The sequence below is a fragment of the Numida meleagris genome, chromosome 1, assembly GCF_002078875.1.
Source record: "Numida meleagris isolate 19003 breed g44 Domestic line chromosome 1, NumMel1.0, whole genome shotgun sequence".
Classification (NCBI taxonomy): domain Eukaryota; kingdom Metazoa; phylum Chordata; class Aves; order Galliformes; family Numididae; genus Numida; species Numida meleagris.
Window position 1 is genome coordinate 51,076,715 of NC_034409.1, and position 22,494 is coordinate 51,099,208.

Genomic DNA, 22,494 nt, shown 5'->3' on the forward strand with positions numbered 1-22,494 from the left:
ACCTATGTTTCTTACAAGCAAGGTACATGTGAATGTATTTTAAAATAGCATCTGAGGCTTCACGTGTGGCTGGGAGCCAACAGGGTCTGCACTACGTGCAGACGGCTGCCAGCACTTGCTAGGGCTCTGATAGCAGCTGCTCTGCTCTTGCTTCTGAGTGCTGCACGCATCATAGCAGTGAGCCCACTCCACTCCTCCTCAGCCTCTGCCTTCAGAGATGGCCCTTCCTAAGGGAACAGCAGAAGATGACTTCCTCTAATTTATCAAGAGCTCTTCCATCCCTTTGAAACAACTTCATACTCTCATTTACTTGCTTCTTGCACCCAGGAGAGGATATTGCTTGGAAAATCCAAACATTTTCAGATCATTAGATTATTTTTCTTCCTGCAACTGCAAAACACACCTCTTACAGATTTTACATACCCTCACATTCTTTTACAAAAGGTATGCTCACCACTATACTTATTTTTTCCTTTTATTGCCTATGGTCATTTTCAAATACCCTATGTTGCTGGCTTTGTGCACCTGCATCCAACTGAACCAAATACACTCTGATCAGATCGTCTACTAATCATCTGCTGCAGCAGTCTGATAAGTCCCAGGGAAATAACAGTTATCTCATTTTAATACTTATACTGAGTACACTTCGCCAAAATTGAACTCCTGCAAAACCACAGAACTTGTAAGAACCATGCTCATTCTTCCAAGGGCAAAGGATTGTCTTGGTTTGTTTAGCTTCTCACAACAAAAATGCCCTTTTTTGGGTGCAGTTTTTTTTTTTTTACGTTCTTCTGATATCTTTTCGTAGAACTGAATTTTCTAGAAGAGCAGTGCCCAACCTTGTCTGAGCAATGAAACATTAACTTCACAACTATCCATTACATACATAAAGACTGTAACAGAGCAGTTACTACTCTAGTGCTCCATAGTTGTCTATTCAAGGTTGCTCTCTCAAACCACATAAAATGACAACTGGAGCATATAATCCATAAGCTGTTGTATGGGTTTCAAAAGATCTATCTGGCAAATTATTCTCTTTCTAACCATTTGGCTTCTCCATTGGCCATCTCTGTTTTGCAGTGAAGCTTTGTCCCTGCCTGATTTTTCATGAAGATCATCAGGAGAAAGCATGAAATAAAAACATAGTTTGCCTCAAACCATTTGCAGTCTACTCCAGGATCTCTCAGACGTTCCATCCTTGTTTAACATAATATCTTTCAAGTTTCTGTTATATGGTTCCATGACTGAGTTTCACTGTTTGAGCTAACTGAAAAATACTTAACACATCTCATGCTTCTTACCCAGACACTGTCTGAAAATAAAGGTCTATTCTGATTGCCTTCCATTTTCTGGCATCCATTCCTTGCAGCAGAAAATTTCTGTTTAAATCTCTTCTAACTCTCTTAATTCCAGAAAGAAAGAAAGGAAGAAGAAAAGAAAGAAAGAAAGAAATATATATATATATATATATATGAAGAAGCTTTTAACTACAATTTTTTTTTTCCACGTGGGCTACTTTAAAATTTCATTTAACTCTAAACTCCAGTACTATTGTTGCCAGCAATCACTCAGAGTCTGCTTGCCTGACAGAGGTCTGCTCCTCAGTCTCTGATTAGAGGTGCGTATGCTGAGCTGCTGCACAAGAAAAGCAAGCTAATTGTTTCCGGTGGTTAGATCAGAGCTTCTTAACTTGCAAGAAAATTGGGGTCAAAAGGCATCAGGAAGAGTGACAGAGTACTTTGCCCATCCTCAAACTCTCACCACAAGTTTGAATCACTCAAGTCAAACACATTGAGCCCCAGTACTTCCAGCTTCATGCACGCATTGAAACTCAGCTTTTAATCTTTCTGCAAAGACTTACAAGTCAAAATGAGCAGTAAACTCCTCCTTCACCAATCTCCAAGTCTAGGATTTTAAAACCAGTTGTATAAGTATTTTTTTTTAATAAAAAAGGGAATAAATGGACCCTGTATATATATATATATTTTAAGAGTTGTCTGCAGCCAGGTACTCCCTCTTGCAAGGTTGCATGCTACATTACTCTCTGCAGTGCTAGTCTCAGGGATATGATCAGGCCACATGCCACCGTAATGCTGTAGTCCAGACCCTCAAGATCAGGGACCACTCTGCCTCCCTCCTCAAGCCTAGCTATGCAAAAAGACCAGCACATGAGTTCTTATCCTAACACACAGCTGAGGCAGGGGTGGGGACAGAAGAAACAGGATTACAAACTACATCATGAAGCTCACCTGCCTCAGCTTCAAAAAAAACCACATTGAATTCAAGCACTTGAAAACCATCCAGTCTCTTGAAAATCCACAGAATTCAGGACTCTGATAGTAAAGTATTTAATCTTTAAATGCCCTGAGATTTTCTTAGTATTTTCACAGCAGACTTGTTGGCCTGTGTATAGAAAGCATGGTGACAGCCCCCACATCCTTCTAGGTGCCAAAGTTCAGGAGGGTGGTGGAGGTCCTGTACAGCATCTGCAGCTAACTCCTCACGTGCAATCTGTTTTACTTTCAGGAGGTTTGAAGAACTTCTTGGAATAACAGAAGTTTGGCTGATGTCATATTTGCCTGCTTAACTCTCTTCTGTCCTCTGATATTAAAGGGAAAGAGTGTTTGGGGGGAGGAAAATGTGGAAGAGAGAGGAAGGAGATGAGTTAAGTGAAGTGAATGATGAAAGCAATATTTCATGGTATGGTGTATATAGGAGAGGTTTGGGTGAGTAGGCCAGCACGTACATTACAGCAACAAGTATTTTATCGCTAGCATGAGAACACGAGTCCAGTGAAGAATGAGTTGCCCAAAACACAAGAAAGGAAAGGGATCTGGACCTATGACATTTCTTGATAGAGCTCTGCTTTACATCATCAGCTTCGCATCAGGTTTGAATGTGAGAAAACCAGAGGATACTACCTGAAGAATACATGTTTTTATCTAATTGGATGACCTTTAGATGTGTTTTCTGCTGAAGCTGTAGCATGAGGATCCTGAGTGAAGATGATTCCCCACATATAAGGCTTTTCAAGATCCATAGATCTACACAGACTTTTCATTTTTCCATTACTGGCAGAATATTATTGCCTCATCTTTCTAAAGGCGGTGGAAGAAAGAGGAAGAGAGAAGAAATGAAAATCTCTCTCTTAAATGGGGTACCTGGAAGAACACATGCAGTCATTGTCCAAGGACACAACCTATCTGCCTTTACATCAGTTCGTTAAGCAGTTCAAATCTCCCCACTGTATCAACTGTTTAGTACTACAAGCAATTACTACACTGGACTTCTTATTATCTCTGAGCTCTATTTCTTTGAGCAACATAATTACTGACGGCTAAATTTTTTTTCCCATTTGCACATTCTCAAGTCAAGAGATAAATTTAACTTTTTAAAATCCCTTGTCATACTTGCTGACTCTGCTTTGTAATCTTTAATGGGATATGGCATATCAGGCTACAGAAGAAATTGCTTATACAGACAATCTCAAAATAAAAAAATCCCTAGCTTTCTGTAAGAAAGCTCCAGTTAGCAGTGCACAAAGAACAATGCAGTATATGCCTACAATAAGAAGCTCAAGAAAATGAGTAGTCAAGAAGAAAAAGGTAGTACAGATCTAAGCCATAGTCATTGTTGCTTAGGTGGCATCAACCTGTGCAGACCAGAATTGTATTATGGCTATTGGAAGAAGCTGCACTTCTGGATCACCTGAAGCAATCTCTCACACGGCAAATAAGGCTACATCCCCATATGGAGCTCCTTCTTATACTACTAAAGTGCCCTTAACTTGGATAAGTCACGTGCAGTTCTGCATGTTGCGCTTCAGTAGCACAAGCATCCCATGTTCACAACCAAGTTGTCCAGCAGAAGATGCCATTTGATAGTGCAGTGGTGTATGCAGTGAAACAGCACGTCCAAGGTGTAGAGCTCCCAATGGATGATCCAAGAAACTCCTTGTGTTGGAATCTTCTGCACATCAGCAATGATGGAAAACTTACATGTATTGGGGTAGCTGCCTTGTCAGAAACCTGCCATGGAAAATTGACCAAAAGAAACTAGAAAGGAGGGGAACCACAATAACAGACTTTCACTGTCACTTAAAGAAAGGAAGCAAAAATATTACCATATGCTACACAGTTCTTGAATTTCTACAGATGGTACTTACCTTCTGTTGTGTAGCTGAGGGAAAAATGGGTTTTACTCAGTTATTACATGGGTCCTACAGAATTTGCACACTTCCCTTGTAGTCCATGCCAGCATGCATACTCCTCTCAATTTACTATACTTCTTCTGTTTAGCTCCCTGCTGTACATTGTTTTACACTCACCACAGGGAGACAGCAGGATGTTGTGGGGGCACCTTCTGGAGATATACACAACCCTTCATTCTTTTCATGCAAACCATTTCCAAAGACTCTTACTTCAAGAGTTTTCCATGCATGGTGGAAACGTCTTTCTACCTTTCCATGGCTCTGAGTTTCCAAACGATCACATTTAAGACCATTTGGTGCCAGCAGCTAACTTCTAGCACTGCTCAGCAAACATGCTGAATTGATGCGGGATGAGTGGGTGGAATGTTTTCTACTGTTTTACTTTTTATGAGAAAATAGAACTAATCTAGTGATATTAACAGTTGTGCTGTCATGGGTATGGCCATAGTGATAAAGAATAAACGTTCAGTCTTGACAAGATCTTCATCAGCAACAGCAAGTCTGCTCATTAGATTTCATAGCATACACAGTTGAACTACATTCTGTGCATCTGTGGTACTGTCAACAGTTTAGCATTAGATATATATACATACATACATGCACTGTCTTTGACTTCAAGCTTTGATGGTTGTGGTTTGGTTTATAAACAAACAGAATCCTGAATCTTGACATTTTAGCTCTTTGCTAATGCATAATTGTCAATACTCTAACCGGGACCTAGTGTGCTAATGAAAGTTGCTCCACTGAGAACAACAATATCATCATCAGAGTTACTTCTTTGCAAGAGGCTATGTACAATCAATTTTACTGGTTGATTTTAGCTCGTTATTTTTCAGACTAAGATAGGCATTTGTTTTCATGCCAAATGCTTCTGTAAATCACCTGTATTATGATGTATTAAAGCATTTTAATTTGATAGCCAGTGGTAAAAGCAGCCAGATAACAAACGAGAAATTTCCATTCTTCTCCACAACGCACAAATTAGCAAGAAGATTGTGATACATCTCTCTCTTCTTCCCCCCCCCACCTTTTTTTTTTTTTTAAGTAATATTGGAATGACGAAGCCTACAAGAAAGATTTTGTGTTACTCCTGGTTGTTGTGCCTCCAGACATCTGTCAGCCCCCATATACAGCCAATACTCAGGGCTAGCTGTGGATGGAAGAAGAAACATGCCACTTTACAAATACTGTCAGCAAGAGCCTTAGAATTATATTCTAAAAGGACAAAAACATGAGAGGTATGAAATCTTCCTATTGTGTTATGTCACTGAAATATTTTCCTCACAAATGTTAAGACTACTATCTTAAGGGGCAGCAGAAAATATTCTCTTGCAGCAATGCATAAAGCATATTCTATCATCCCAGTGGCACATACAAATCTTAACTTGAACAGGCTCAGGGTAAAAAAAAAAAAAAAATAGCTCTCCATGACTTCGACTTTCTCCTGGGATGCAGCAGGCATACTCTTCATAATGACCTACTGTCATTAAGCCAGGTACCAACAAGTAGCATAGGTGCCAGTAAGGTTTATAGCAAAGTTACATTTCTTAAAGTTCCTGGGCAGGTTCATTGCTCTTCTTCTCTGATATAAAATAGAATCGAATCAGCTGTCATCTCTGTAGTCTGATCAAGACTAACTTACTTGTTTGTTTCACAAGATCATAAGATGATGAATCACAATAAGATATGAGGCCTATGTTTAGGGGCTGCAGATTAATTTCCAGTAATTTGGTCACTCCACTTCCTAGGACATCGATCAAAATACCCTAAACCAACGTCATGGATGTCCCTGCTGATTAGGATCTCCTTTGAACATACATGAGAACATCTTTTTTGGGCAAATCATACACTGCATTAGAACACTGTAAAGACAGTATTGGTTTAGCAGCAAAATAAAATTAAAAAAAAAAAATCACAGAATGGCTTGGATTGGAAGGAAGCCTAAAGCTCATCCAGTTCCAACTGCCATGCTGCAGGCAGGGCTGCCAGCCACCAGCTCAGGCTGCCCAGGGCCCCATCCAGCCTGGCCTTGAACATCTCCAGGGATGGGGCAAGCACAGCTTCTCTGAGCTGCCTGTTACTGTGCCTTACCACACCGCATAAAGGATTTCTTCTTAACATCTAACTCCAAACATTTAACCTAAATCTCCTCTCCTTTAGCTTAAAACCATTCCTCCTTGTCCTATCACCTTCAGACCACGTGGAAAAAAATAAAAAAAAATAAAAAAATCAGTCTACCTTCTGTTTACAAGCTCCCTTCAAGTACTGGAAGGCTACAAGGAGATCTCCCCAAAGCCTTCTCTTCTCCAGGTTGAAAAATGCAACATGATTCATGAAAGGACTTTTATCCTAGGATACTTAATTGTCAGTCCTATGGACAGCACCTGTTCAACTGTTTTCTCTTTTTTTTTTTTCTTTGCCAGCTGATATGGTAAGTGAACTTTTTCCACTGTTTTGTTGTTTAGCTAATTTTGGCATAAAACCACACACAGATTCTATCAAAAAGATTGCCTGAGAGCATCCTCATCCATCATAAATGGGTAAAGAGTTTTCCTTGTATTGACAGTGGCGTGCTGATACTGGATTATAAAGACTGATTTCAATATTTATAAAGTATTTAAAAAACACCAGTCAAAATTTAAAACTTATTTTTCAGAGATGTTCCCCCGGTCCCATTTCATAGCTGTTCTTACTGAGCTATTGAGAGTTAGCCAGGATTCCCTTAGCAGCCATATCTTCTAAGCTGTATTTACAGCTTGGTCGTGACACCGATGCTCATTATCATCATGGACATGAGCTTCGCACACTACTGTCCTGTCTCAGATGTAACAGAGTAACTCAGTTACAAGTAGAGAAGTCTCCATTCTCCATACAGTCCATCTAGCAGTAGAATTAGACATTCTAATCAATGAGAATTTCATTATCTTAAACAGAGATGCTTTATCGTATTTTTTTATTCAGTAATAAAAGAAAATCTCTGGGAGTGCTAAGTCATTCTCAACTCCATCAGAATTCATGGAAAATGTTATTTTTTTTTGCTGTAGTGCCTTGTTTCAGATTGAACCGAGAGCACTGACATGATAAACTGCTCCTATTGTGCTCATGTCACCAGCACTTAATTTTGTTGCACTGATTTATCTTGAGGAACTGTAACAATTACCTGAGCACAATGTTTCCCATGTTGGTACGGGCAGGTTTGAAAGTGGTGTGTTCTCTGCTGCACTGTTTCCTATTTTTCAGTTTATGCTTTCATCAATATCACTACTTGTAGGTAACTTTCTGGAAGCAAAGCTCTTCTTTAGCCCGTACAGCAGCCTGAACTCATTTTGAGCCTTTCTACCTTCACTGAGTTGTTCCTTAGCTGATGAGACTTGATTTATATGACTCTATTAGGCAAAGGGATCACCTTCAAGTAATTTATCTACCCAAACCAGAAGATGCAATGCCTTAAATTATTAAACATATGAACTTCTAATTCAATATCCTATTCTGATGGGTACTATACCCATTTACCTGCAAGTTCTCACAACATTCTATTGATGATATTGGCACTAGAACAAGTCAGGACTAAAGGAATAATATATTGGGTGATATTTTCCATTTTTGTCTTGTGCATTATATTTGGCTCTTCCCCCATGGGGTCGGTGTCTCAGGCTGGCAGTCTGTTTTGCAGCTTTGTTCCAGTCACACATTTCACACCAGATAAACACCTAAGTGATCTGAGCACGTGTCAGCAGAGAACTCAGTGCCACCTGCAGTCACTTAGTTTTAAGAAACGAATGCTTAACAGATACTGTGTGCATAGCAGGGAGGGAGTGACATCATTAGAACAGTACCATATGGTTTATCAGCAGGTCAGGCTTCATGCTCTGATCATCACATTCATAATTCCACAATGAAATTACAAAGTGGTCATACTAAATGAGGAGTTGATACTCCTCCAAATTTAAGATCTGAGAATGTATAGCCCATTCTGAATGCATAAAATAAGCATACAATTAAGATCACGTTCCTGATTAAAGTAGCTTAATAGTTAAAGTTTACAGAAAAGCAACCCCTTCACTCTATTTAAGTGGATCAGAATGACTGTCCTATATATCTTGTTACCAAATAATCTTCTATGGCTGATTCAGTACCAGAGTAAGAAGATTGTAACTTTCTGATTGTTGATGTTCTATTAATAGAAAAGAAATCTAGATTTAGCAACTTATACTTATGTGCAATTTGCTATAGTAATTGCAGTTTGCTATTCTTTGCAGTTTCCTTAAATTATTCTAAAGAACTACTTGATACTGGTCCTTTTTCCCCCAGTTGCGGCATGGCACAGCTGCAGCAGTCACTCTGGGAATCTCAACTCTTCCTTCCCTATAAATGCAAAGCTGTTCAATAAGATCACTAAGATTCTTAAAGATACTAACCTGCCACAGGACAAATGTCCTCAAGTGAGTATGTAACAGGTAAGAGATAGGAAGTTTTTTTTTTTTTTTTTTTTTTTTTTTTTTTTTAAGTAGGATGTCACTAACAACATCCCTCAGGAAATCTGTTCAGGGACATGCCCTGCTTAACATACTCTAGAAAAAGAATGTACCATTAAATGACAAACTTCACTGAGGATCCTAAAGGAATCAGATTAATAAGACAAAGATGACCATACATATTTGCTGAAATACTGAAGAGAATGATAAGGCACTGTAGGTCAAGTAACATCCATAGGGAAAAACAGCAACTTTACCCCCAAACCATTAGTTTTGCGATGGCAGTGAACACTTGGGAATAAGGCATTGTAACAGATCTGTGAAAGTATCAGCTCAGTGGTCAAAAAACATGTGGAATAGCATTCCAATTAGGAAAAGAAATAGACACCAATGTAGATCATTATGCAACCGTATACATTTATGGTGTGCACACATTCCAAGCATTGCATCATGTTCTGATGAAGGGTCTGGGGCACAGGCCTTATGGGGAGCAGCTGAGGAAGCTGGGATTGTTCCGTTTGGAGAAGAGGGGGCTCAGGGGAGACCTTATCACTTTCTACAATGACCTGAAAGGAGGTTGTGGCAAGGTGGGGGTCGGCCACTTCTCCCAGATAACAGCAACGGGACAATAGGGAATGGCCTCAAGATGAGCCAGGAGAGGTTCTGGCTGGATGTTATGGAAAACAACTTCTCGGAAAGAGTGGTGCTGCACTGGCACAGACTGCCCAGGGGGTGGTGGAGTCACCTTCCCTGGAGGTGTTCTAGAACCATGTGGATGTGGCACTGAGGACATGGTCAGTGGGCATGGTGGGGATGGGCTGATGGCTGGACTAGGTGATCTCAGAGGTCTTTTCCAATCTTAATGATTCTGTGATTCTATGTCTCCCTGACACCATTCCCCAGAACCACATTGCAGAACCAGGAAAGTTAAAGAGAAGCATCAGTCTACCCCAAAAATCACAGATAAAATGGTAAGAATGGATATGACTTGAATACAAGAGCAAAGAAACAAGTGAACTTTGTTTACTTTTAGCTGCCAGTCAAGTGAAGTGTAACTGAACTGTGGAGCCTCATGGCAGAGGATTTTATGAAGGCCAGAATTTCACCCAGAAGCAGAAAGTGTCTGAACTCATTCATGATAAAGTATCTATGCAGTATCATCATAGATAAAAGCATCATTCTAGCCAATGAAAACCCTGAGCAGGAATCAGGTAGGCCAGTCTATCTGGTTTGTCAGTTCAGATGTTCTGGTGGCACAATCCCACTTGGTACAGTACACTGAAACACTCAACCATCAAGCAATTCACATGCCAATCAATATGATTACAATATACTTCTTCACCTCCATCTGTGATATATTCCCTTTCTGAGACTTTCTTTTCGTTTGCTGCCTTGCAGGTGCTGCTTCCTGCCTTTCAGAGACAAGACAAACTACTTCACAAACTGGGGGCTTAAACAGGAAAGGAGATGATACTGCCTCAAACCCCGCTTCCGGCATTACCCTGACACTTCCCTCCACAAAATCATCAGGTGCAAGCACACCAAAAGCCACAAGTCATCTTGCTTGATCCTCAGTTACCAGTAGCATTCAAACATAAAAGTCAGAGCTTCTTCTACGAAGTCATGAAGCTTCTGTGAAGGCCATCTACCTCATTCCTACACTCAGTGCCTTTCAGCCCTTGGAAAACACCTGAGCAATGAAATTTTGAAGCTGACCTCTTCGACTCGTAATAGCAGGTCTCTCTCCTTCTCCAAGGAGAAGCAAGTTTACATACTCCATGCTATGCATATTCAGATTTCTTCATGCCCTTACTGCCAGTGGGCTGCCGAGCACTTGCAGAACGCGAGTCTTGTGTAGCTCAGGTAGGCACATCAGTCCTTCAGTTTGATGTGCATTATCAGCATAACTTTGTGCTGCTGACAATTCCTACTGTCACTCCAGGTGAGGGCAATATGAATATGTCCAGCTCCTTCCGAGTTCAGATTCTCCAGAGTTTCTTACAATTTAAGTCATCATATTCAATGGTGCATTTTAACAGCAAAAGCTAGAAATCTAATAATAAAACCAGTAACCACCATCCTGAAATAGGCATTTCAAGATCAGGCAGCGCATTTGAACATATCCACTTACACTGGTTTCAGACATGGCCAGAGGCTTTAACTTACTGATTACAAAACCCCAAACTCTCCAGTTACCCATAAAACAAGAATAATTTCATCAGGGACACAACAAACTTTTCCTTGATGCAGCCTCCTCTGCTAGTCCTTTCAATTCAAACTTAAACTTATTTCTAGACATTAGAGTCTTAGGTTACAAAACTGTCATTTGTGATTTTCTCTTTTAGGTAGATCCCTAGTTAGAGAGCTGCACTTAGACCGAGATGAAAACTGATTGTTTCGGTAGCTGAGCTGAAGAAGTGACTCTCACTTTCACCTTTGCCGCATTGTTGCATTGTTCACTACCAGGAAATGGAGGTGGCATTCAGAACAGCCACTCTGCTGGAAGACACTGCAGGGTAGGTTTCTGCATTCTGTCCACAGGTGTTCTACAGAATGTAGAAAACAATTTCAGAGCATCCTAGAGTAAATGAATACTCTAAAGTTGCTATCCCAATAGAGAGTAAAAAAGAAATACTAAACATTTTCAGAATAAAAGAGAATACACTACCATGGAAGTACAAACCTGAGAAGCCACTGTCTCAAACAAAAGTAGTTAAAATAGTGTTGTTGTTGTAAGAATACTATAATTTTAAAACACTTAATATAACAAAAATAACTGCATCTTATCTGCATTCTTGTGTGAGTCGGAACTGTGCTTGTTATACGCTGCTATCCCACACCACTGAGTGACACACAAGCAGCAGATCACTGCTCATAAGGACTGTCCGCTGGCAAAGAGGAGCCATAAAACTTTTCTAAAGAAGACATGAACACATTCCTCCACAGACAGGGAATTACGCCTGTTCCAGGCACACCGCTGCATTCCAAAGGAGGAACATATTGAACTATAATAAATGGCTGCAGGGTTATTTCAAACCAGCATAATGAATGAGCTCAGAGACTGAGAAATCCCCTCCCGGCCCTAGGAAGCAGAGGAGGAATAGGAAGCTGACATTCCCATTTGTGCAGTTAGTCCTCGGTGTGATCTTGTCATTGGGTTGAAGGCAGTGCTTGCAGGAGTGACATAGATGGAACTCGCAGGTGGAGGGGGAGTGAAGAGCACATGTGAATTTTGGAGCTGGTAGCTGCTCTGCCTGTATCACAGAATCCTTAAGATTAGAACAGACCTCTAAGATCATCTAAGTCCAACCATCCACCTACCACCAGCAATGCCCGCCGTAAATCTGTGCCTAGATATTTTGCTGTTTAGTGTGCAGTGGTTGAGTAAGTGCTTTCTGGTACACAAATCATACCTGGAACTGTGCCAGGAGCAGCACAGCGCTATGACAGGTTGGGCCACATCGCACTTAGGTTTACTGAGGATGTGTTTATCCACAGGTGAGCAGCTGTTCTGGGAAACAGAACCCAAATCCTCGGTAAAGCTGTAGGCAGCTCTGCTGACAGCATCTCTTTTTTTCTCTCTCATCTCTCCTTCCCTGCTAGGATACCCCCAGGCTTCCCTCCTTAGGGCTGGATGTTGCATCACTCTCCAGTGACAGTTCCTCAGCTCCACAGCTGTCCCCATTTGAGGAGCAGGTCTTCCCCTCTCAAGTAATATGCTGCCACTCTACATGTGTCCTGTCAGGTTGCTAAAATCAGTTTGGATCACAAAATTTTTGCAGGAGCCTGCAAAGCACAGAGCCAGGTTAGGCTTCACCTTTCCAGAAGAGGTACCCAAATGTTGCTCTTAGCTGTAGGCCAACATTTTCCCCCTTTCCCTATGCCTGGGCTCTAGCTTGAGTGGCACCATAGTTTTCACTGCTTTTACCACTCTGTTACTGCTTTTTGCAATATAAAATGATTGATTTTAAGAAAAATGCCAACACCTTAAATTTATTCTTCATGTCAAAACCTCAGCTTTAGTTTAGACAAGCTTCTAGTCTGCCATTTAAACATATTTTCCATTTATAGTCATAGAGCCATTAAGGTTGGAAAAGACCTCTAAGATCATCTATTCCAATCATCTACCAACCACAAATATTGCCTACTAACCATGTCCCTCAGTACCACATCCACACGGTTCTGGAACACCTCCAGGGACGCTGACTGCACCACCTCCCTGGGCAGCCTGTGCCAGTGTAGCACCACTCTTCTGGACAATAAATTCTTCTTAAAATCCAACCTGAACCTCCCCTGGTGCAACTTGAGGCCATTACCTCTCATCTTATTCTTAGAGAAGCAGAAACTGTTTACAAACTGAAATCAACAACTAAAAAAGAACAGAAACAGAGAATGAATTAAAGAAATATCTTTTCAGATTTGTAATATTTTAAATCCTCAATTTTATTTTAAAATATTCTTGTGAAGAAGTGTTCCTATATATTTACTCTTTGAGAACTAAATATGATTTTCCTCCACTCCCTTTTGACTTCTCATTTGGTGGGCTGAGGATTGGTGCAGCTTTCCTCCATGAGTTTTGATAAAGCTGGATGAGGAATTGTGTGGAGTTATTTTTCCTTCTTGGTATGTAGAACTGAGTGGTCCCAGAACAACACCATAGATAACTGAGTGGCACTTGCAGGTGAAAGTTTAGATTTTTAAAAGATCTTCTTAGTTTAAAATAAGCAGTGATGTTCAGTCCCATGCAGACCAGAATGCATGACATCTTCATACAATAGCACTGCCTGGAGTCTTGAGGTTTGGTACCCACTCCAGCATAACGTTGGATATGAATCCTTTCTTATTTTAAATTAAGCTTTTACACGGACCTTCGCCAGAGCATACAAGACCTCCCAGAAAAGCATCACGCAGCCTCATTATTTTCTTATTTTTGTTCCCACATCTCCTACCACCATGATTGCCTGTTTAGATTGGTCAAACTTCTAAAATTTGCTCAATTTAGGTAGGAATCAGGTCAACAAGAATTTGCATCAGATACCTGTTAGCATACCCATTAGCAAATACCTGCTGTAAATAATTTTTCTCTCATTTCAGAGCAACTATTTCTGGCTGAATATTTAGTGTTTAAAACATGCATAGTTTTAGACATTTGATTCTGGACAAAGATGTTTAACTATGTTTATGCTATTTTCTACAAGCTCTTTGGCAGTATTTAAATGAAGCCAGCACAGAAAGGACTCAGCACACTTTCCCATCTACCCAGCCTTCTGTGAAATACAGATACATTCAATGTGTCTTGAAAAGCTATTTTAATGAGGCTAATTTGCTCTTTACTCACTGCTAACAAGGACTCACCTTAAACTTTCCTTTTATGAAGATTTGGTAAAATGCTGATTTCTATCCTTCTCATGTGTATGTTAGATTCATCCATTCCCATGACATCAGCTTCTCTTCACAGCTTCTTTCCTGTTTCTGTTGTCCAAGCAGACTAATCATCCCTTCCTCACTCTTGCAACAAGGTCTTCACATTCATGTTCAGCTCAGGGATTCTCCTCTTCCATTTCATTCAAAGAGCTCAAAGACAAGGTCATAATCACTAATTCCTTCACTGAATGGCCATACACTATGGCTATTACACCAAAGACCATAGCCGTGGAGAAGGAAAATGAAATTTTGAGGTTCCAAGGCAAAGTATGGTCTGGAAGCTGCAATTTACTAGGAGGGAGGTGGCAGTCATGGTTAAGGCCATTCAGCATCTGATCAGATTCCAGGCAGTGTCATCCAAGCATGCCTCTAGTCACTCTCAGTTCTCAGGATGACTACATCAGCCTTTGTTTGCAAGTTTGTTCTCTCCTAATCTATATCATAGAATGTTTAGAGTTGGAAGGGACCTTTAAAGGTCATCTAGTCCAATTCCCCTGCAATGAACAGGGGCATCCGTAGCTAGATCAGGTTGCTCAGAGGTCCAGCTTAGCCATGAAAGTCTCCAGGGATGGGGCATCCACCACGTCTCTGAGCAACCTGTTCCAGTGCCTCACCACCCCCACTGGAAAGGACTTCTTCCTTATAACCAAGGAACCTTAGAACCTTCCTTAAATCCATGTAACACGAGCCATCAGATTTCATTTATGATGTTCAAGTAATTATAATCTAACACCAAGTTGTTCAGTTCCTTTCTTGAAAGTACACTTTTTGCATCTTAACATTTTCTTACCACTTAAACTGTTAGCATGACCCACTGTTCGAGAGTTTAATCCTTAAGAACTCGCCGCATAAATAAAATAAAGCGTTTACGCTGTCCTATCTGCCTAAGTATTGCTAAGCTATCTGCATTTTCGTCTGTTTTTGCATCTGTGGGCTGTCCCTGCATTTCCCAGTCTTTCATTTGCCCATAAACAGAAAAAAATAAATATGTCTTATGAAGAAAACATCAGGATAGTAATAGAGAATTACATAAAGGGATGGTATGAATACAGCCCATGAGCAGCTGTAGGAAATAGTGGGCAAGAAGCGGAAAATTTAAGATCAAGTCCCCAGGAAGAATAAGTTGACATATCTATATATTTTTTTTTACATCAAATTATATTGCAGAGGGAAAAAACACTACTGTAAACTAGGAAATATTCTATGCAATACAAAATCTGATTTATACCAATTCTAAACAAGTCCCTACTTTTCTAAGTGATGGACTTCTTAAAACATTATTTTACAATTTGCTTCTCATACCACAGACTAAACAGATTCCAAAGCAGTCTGTTTTACTGTCTGCAGCCTCTGCAATCTACCGTCCTTCTACAGCAATCAGAAATTCTCCTCTTGGCAGTATGCCATTATATGTTCTGCAGGTATGCAGTTCATATAATGTTCTGCAGCTGGCAGTTTCTTCCCTGGCTATCAGACTAATACAGAATAGACAATTTTTCCATTATCCTCAGAGCAGTCCTATCGCAAGGGCAAAGCACAGATGTAGAGCAGTTTCCAACCACTCCTAGGAACTCTCCAGCACCTAATTGAACCCCTGCAACACAGCCAACCCTATTTTGCTCCCCTGTCACAGAGATGATGAACTAGAACTAGCTAGCAACTAAAATATTTGATTTAACTTATTCCTACTAGCAAAGTCCAGATGCACACATAAATATGTTTTAACGATCCTGTGAATTACAGAAACAAATCTGCCCTGAAGTTCCCAGGATGTTCTCACTTTTAGAATATCTTCTGAGCAGACATTTATGATGTGGTCTGTGTAGAGTCTTAGCTGGAATGTAACACTTCTCCTTAGGTAGGTTCCTAAATACAAGCAACCCGAATTTCAGTAAAGCAGAATGCGTCCACGGCATGCCAGACCACCCAAAACCATCTCCTTCTTAGCACATGGCATTTGAAAAATTGAGTCAAGCGGGGACCAGCAGAGAAAATAGTTTGATCCCTCCAGCAAAGAGGCGCACCAGTATGATTCAGACAGGTTGGACAGAGATGAATGTTTGACTCATATCCTTAAAAATACTAGTGTACTGAAGAAAACAGAGGCTGCAGTTCACATGGCATCTTTCAATTTAAGCTAATATTTAACTGATCGGCAAGATGTAGAGGAACCCAGGGCTCATGTGCACCACCTAGCAGAGACAGCACAAGAGAAATTCTGAAGGCTTGACTTCTGTGGTTCACTTGTTTGTGGCAAGTCCTTACAAGTAAAAAGCCCTCCTGCACTTCAACCACAACTCCAGAATATTTCACTTAACGCAAGAGTCCTCCCTGCAGTTCTACTGAAAGTATATTTAATTCCTTATCATAACTGTGACATAATATTGCCTGAGAGCTAGATGAATTTAGACTTAGAAACAGCAAAGTTCCAGCTATGGTTCAAATATAATTTGTATAGCTGCTTAAGTAATTTAGGAACTGTTTGGAGTGTCTGTATGTAATATTACAGAAACATGGAACATCCCATTATCTCAAAACTTGGTAGTAATTTCAATCCCAAAGTGTCCTTTTCAGATAATCTTTAAAATCAAGAGGTGCCAGCCACACTTAATACCATGCATAACATTATTTTATATAATCTCTGGGTCTATTATACAACATTCCATACTCAATATACAACCTTCCCTGCTAACGGTTGCTTCATATACCAAGAAGGGAAGGGAGAACAACAAGAGGTTAACAGAATTATGTGCCAATGTGGAAAGAATAGGCTGATGGCTTTAAGGGCACTGAAGAACACACAAAGATAAGAGAAGTTTGACTGCAGAAGCTGAGAACTGGAAATAGAAGAGGATACGCCAATAATAGACTCGATGCAGATGATTTCAAGCGGCGGTTTAAGCACTGTCTGATAAGGGACTAATGGGAGAATAAGTGACTGGTGAGGGTTATTTGGATGGCAGCACACAGAAAGAGAGAGGATAGATGGGCCCTGATCATCATGCTTCAGTGAAATAGATGACTACTGTTAATCAGAATCTGTCGGGCACTGATGAATATATTACAGTCCGCTGTGGACACATGGCCTTCTTCCCTCTGTCCACCCAGAGGAGCAGCTGGAAAGTTTCCACTGTGACTGCTGCTCACAGGTTGTCTGCAGCTTTTTGCATCTACAAGATACAGCTCCATGGAAGGCTTGTCTGCTGAGAATCCAGCTTTGCATTCCCTAAGCACGAAGGTATCCGAAATCAATCCAAGTAACCCCCATCAAAAGGGTAGGACAAAAAGAACTGACAGTATATAAAACAAAGCTGATGAGCAAACAAGCACAAAGAAAATTAGCCCGATGCTGGCCCTTCATCCTCAGTTAAGGTAATGAGCCAGCAGTGGTTGTGCAAGAAGCACAGGCAGCCTTTTCTCCTACTGTGCAGTTTTCACTCTCATCTTAAACTCCTCGCAAATATTTTTGTTCAATGTTAATCTTTCTCCGTGACCCAATTTCCACCTCCCCCACAATTTAGGGTATTTTGGCAGATACCTGTAATTTTTTTGAATTAACGTAAATGTCAGAAAGGAAAGCTGCTCCTCCCATCGCTCTCAAAGAGCTGGAAATAAAACCCAATGTCTAAGGTTATAAAGCTCAATGTTTCACTTTGGAACACTGGTAAAACACGTTCACCCAGCAGCTCAACATTACAAATATTTCCAGAAGAATTACTGAATTCCCTGAAACCAATTCAAAAAACAGCACAAGCTATATCCCCAATGTCATTTTTTTCCAAATGCTTTTCCCATAGCAGCTTCAGCCTGCATGCTCATTAGCACCAGTCTCTTCATGCTTTATACTTTTTTCAGATAGATTTGTAGCTATAAAAGTCTTAGAGCTTTTAAAGGCAAGCTGAACTGTATCATGTTGACCCCAAACCCCAGGACTGGGAGAGGAAAGGAAACAGTTTAGTGGTCAGACGTGCAACTTTACACATAGTCTTAGGAATCTGATAGGGGAGAGTTGAACTCTCTCTCATTACCCCCATTTTCTTTTTTCAGTTTTTTCTCCCAGCTTTAGGAACTGTCTTTGTCCACTACTGCAAGCCACACATTGCTTTTCCCAGTTTGAAATGAGCCAACTTCTCTACTTATTTCCTTACAGGCAGCATAGTTTTCCCACTATGAGCACATTCTGGACTCCATAGCAGCTCTCTTCTGCTGCTTCAAAAACATTCCCGTGGCCTTTTTGATGTGAGAAATGAGAAAAGACAGCAATGGGGAAGAGAAAAAGCAAAAGGAAAACATTTCTCCATTGCGATGGGACAGAAGGGCACAGGCAAGAATTCCAGATCTGCAACTTATTGTGGGGTGCCTTCCCCTCCACTCCTCAGCGCAGCACAGCTCATGTGTAGACCTTGAGTTGAAACTCCCAGAGGAGCTGACCACTTGGAGATTCCCCAGGTCACTATAAAGAGGTGAATTATTACAGCAATGAGACAAATTCTTTATGTATGTCTTCTAAGAACAGAGGAGCTGGACTCAATGATCCTTGTGGGTCCTTTCCAACTCAGGATATTCTATGGTTTCATGAATTTTTTTTTTTTTTTTTTTTTGAAAAACATGTTCTGAAGTTCTCTTTCAGTAAGTTGAACTACAAAATTCTTAAAAACTCATCGAGTCTGCAATACTGAATGTGCATTTCTAGTCTCTAGATTAATTACGTTAATGATCTAGGCAAGCTAATCTCCTCTAACTCAGACAAATTAGTATTTTCATTTGGCTCATTAATCCCTACCTCTTCATTTTAAGAAGCCATGCTTCATAGGACCAATGAATGTGAAAAAAACAGCATGCCAGGAATATCTCAGGCTGGAAGAGCTGAGAACAGCAGAAGAATTGCCTGAAATTTATTTAGACATATACAGCAGCATTCTGTAGCCTCTGCACCTTCCACTTATTCCCTCCTCTTAAAAAAGCCCAGCATATCATAGAATCATTAAGGCTGAAAAAGACCTTTAAGATCATCTAGTCCCACCATTCACCTTCCACCAATATTACCCACTAAACCATGTCCCTAAGCACTGCATCTGCCCTTTCTTGAGCACCTCCAGGGACGGTGACTCCACCATCTCCCTGGGTAGGTGGTTCCAGTGCATCACCACTCCTTATGAGGAGAAATTTTTCCTAATATCCAACCTGAAATACCACAAAACAACATGATTTACCCTACTCCCACTGAGACTACAATTCCAAAATTAAGGAACTGCTATGCATGGAATGTTTTGCCATACATGCTACTGCCATCTAGACAAAGGAGGAAGGAATCAAAGCATCTGCAAATCTGGTATGATTCCACTTTGGACAGTGCAAAATTTACAGCCCAAATAAATTGCACGTGATAATTTTCAGTGCTTGTATATAATCACACACAAAGTCCCTAACAAAACAAGGAAAGATTCTGGTCATTGTACAAGGCTTTGGGATCCAACCTGGGGAACGTCTTCCTTCCCTCACAGTCCTTCCTAATTTGAAGTGATTTTTCTGATCTCTCCAGGTATTTGATCCCCAAGGCCCAAAATCCTCAGTGTAGGTGCCATTGCTCACAAATCAATTGATACCATCACAAATATGTTGCACTGATTCCTGTAGTACATTGATTCCTGTATGCATTGATTCCTGTAGTGCCTTGGAGCAGCAGACTGAAAAATGCCAATTTCAATTACTAAACAAACCAGGAGATTTATTTGTGATTATATGGCAAGAGGAAGATTACCACTAACTACATTGTGGGGAAAAAAGAAATCAAATGTCCTCACTTCAATAAAGATGCAGAAGTCTATATAGGTACTGGATAGATCCAGCTACATCTTTTTTTTTTTTTTTCCAAACTGAAGTACTTGCTTTTGTTTATGTATGTATTAATTAGCTCCACGGAGATATATAAATATGTACACACACAAACATGCCATTGTACCACAGCAAAATACCCCTCAATGCAATTCAGACCCATGAGAGAAGTATGACAGGGAGATTTTCAAGTGGATTCCCTTGGATTCTTCTGTGTTGCACAAATTTCATGAATTCCACCTGGATCCTGTCAAGGTCTTCCCTGGCTGCTGTGTCCAAACTTCTCACTGGTATTATTGAATTTAGTCTGACAAAACACTCGCAAGTGGAAACAATCTCTCATTGTAAATATAGAGGAGAGAGGAGCTGAAGAGAGAAGTGCAAGAAGGAGCCACAAAAATGATCAAAGGGATGGAACACCTGCCTACGAGGACAGACAGAGAGAGCTAGGGGTGTTCAGCCTGGAGAAGAGAAGGCTCCAAGGAGACCTGAGAGTGGCCTTTCGGTATCTAAGGGGAGTCTGTAAGAAAGAAGGGGAGACACTCTTTAGCAGGGTCTGTTGGTATATGACAAGGTAAAGTGATTTCAAACTAGAAGAGATTTAGACTGGATATAAGGAAAAAGGTAGTGAGGCACTGGAACAGGTTGTCCCAAGATGTGGTGGATGCCCTGCCCTTGAATCCATTCAAGGTCAGGCTGGACTCTGAGCAACCCAATCTAGCTGTAGGTGTCCCTGCCTCAGTTGTCAAGAACTTGATATTGCTGGTGGGATCTCATGTCATCCTAATATTTTTCTACTGCATGCATGTAACATATGATGACATGCGACACTGTTTTTCTAATACACAAAACCACATGACAATATGCAACATTTTGTTACACGCAACACTGTTTTATGACATGCAGTGATGTGTGCAACATGCAATGACACAATACTATTTTTGTGACAAATAAGAACATGCATGTAACACACAACAACACACAGCATTGTTTTTATGACCTTTTCTCTTCATCTTTCCAGGTCACTACTGCCAGTGAGTTAGCACTTAATGATGGTAAACTCCGTACAAACTTCTACCACAGAGCATCACAAAATTGTTTTATAGAATCACCAAGGTTGGAAAACGTCCAAGATCCTTTAGTCTAGTCATCCACCTACCAACTACTGGGGAAGAACAGGCAATAATTTGAATTGTATGAGGTTAATTGCTAGATAACAATATATGTCATCATTGCTATGGTTGTTATATGCCTTATCAATAGTATTACAGTAAGAATCACCCAGACTAAAGAAGAATGAGTTCTGATGGAACCAGAACTAACTTCAGAATACAGTAATCCAACACTGTATCATCCCTTTCACACTGAAGGACTGTTATATAACAAGATGGTGTCCAAAGCCATGGGCTAAATTAACTCCATGGACAATTTACTGGGATGGCCTCCCACTGGGAGGGGGAAGGGAAATGAGCAAAAGGCTTCCTGGTGTTCAGCTGCTTGCTGGGTTAAACCACAACAGCACAGTCGAAGAAACAAATACTATCAAATGCAGTCAGCTGAACTTACTCAGGGCTGGAATAAGGCAGAAAAAAACCTCATCATTCTAGTGGTTTATGCATTTAGCGCAGTACCACCAAGCCAGACCAGGAGTCCCAACACTGCACTCCCTGGCGCTACCAGGCTGAGGAAGCCCTTCCCATTGAGACCTCCAACCACAGGAAAAGGCAGTGCTTGCTAGAGTCCAGAAAGTGAAACATTTCTGCATTATGGGAACGTATGCCCACAGTAAAACCAATTTGAACCCCAGATAACAGAACTGCCTGTGCAGTAAGGCAGGAGGCAAGGGCAATGCTGTTATCCTTCATGTCCACTGTGACCCTCACGTTAGGATCTCCAGTCCCAGGGCAGGATGAGGAGTGGAACTGAATACTAATACTTTAAATGAAATGAAAAATAATTTAAAAATTCAACATTTTTCCTTGCCCTGCTGGCCTCCTCCCTTCCTCAGTAATGCAGCAAGATGTGCTCTGAAGGCCAGGTGCTTCCTGACAACCAGTGGCATGATTTACACTTCCATGGTGCATTTCAGACTAATGATGCAAAAGGACACTTCAAACTATCCTTTGCAGAGAAATTGTTATGCCTCATTTATGATAAAACACTGCATCACAGAAGTATCACACAGTAACTTCATGACAAGCAAAGATGAGTATCAGAGGTAGTTGCAAGGGACTTCTGGTGGGGTTTCTCACACAGGTTCTGGCTGGAACAAAAAACCCAGCATCTTCCCCATTCTTAGGAGGGATGGGGCAGAGGGCTCAATAGATACAGGTTTTTGTATCTCAGAAGACGATATGTCCTAGAGCCAAAATCATACCAAGAAACTGGAAAAACTGGAATTAGTAGTAAATCAAAAAGAAATGAGTGCCACTTATGGGGTCAGTCCTCACCGTGACCTACAATAGCCTATGTCTTCCCTCCAGCACTCTCTCATCAGGCTCATAATGACTTGGGATGAAATCCCAGCCAAGCTCAAGGCAACGTGTCTGG

At 40.7% G+C, this 22,494-nt stretch overlaps 1 long non-coding RNA gene across 1 annotated transcript in view; it reads right to left on the minus strand.

Annotated features, from left to right (window-relative positions):
* LOC110392496 overlaps nt 1,519–22,494 on the minus strand; it is a 32,823-nt gene continuing 11,847 nt past the window's right edge. Inside the window, exon 3 of the long non-coding RNA XR_002434430.1 lies at nt 1,519–4,028. This is a non-coding gene — a long non-coding RNA (uncharacterized LOC110392496). The remainder of the gene's footprint in view (nt 4,029–22,494) is intronic.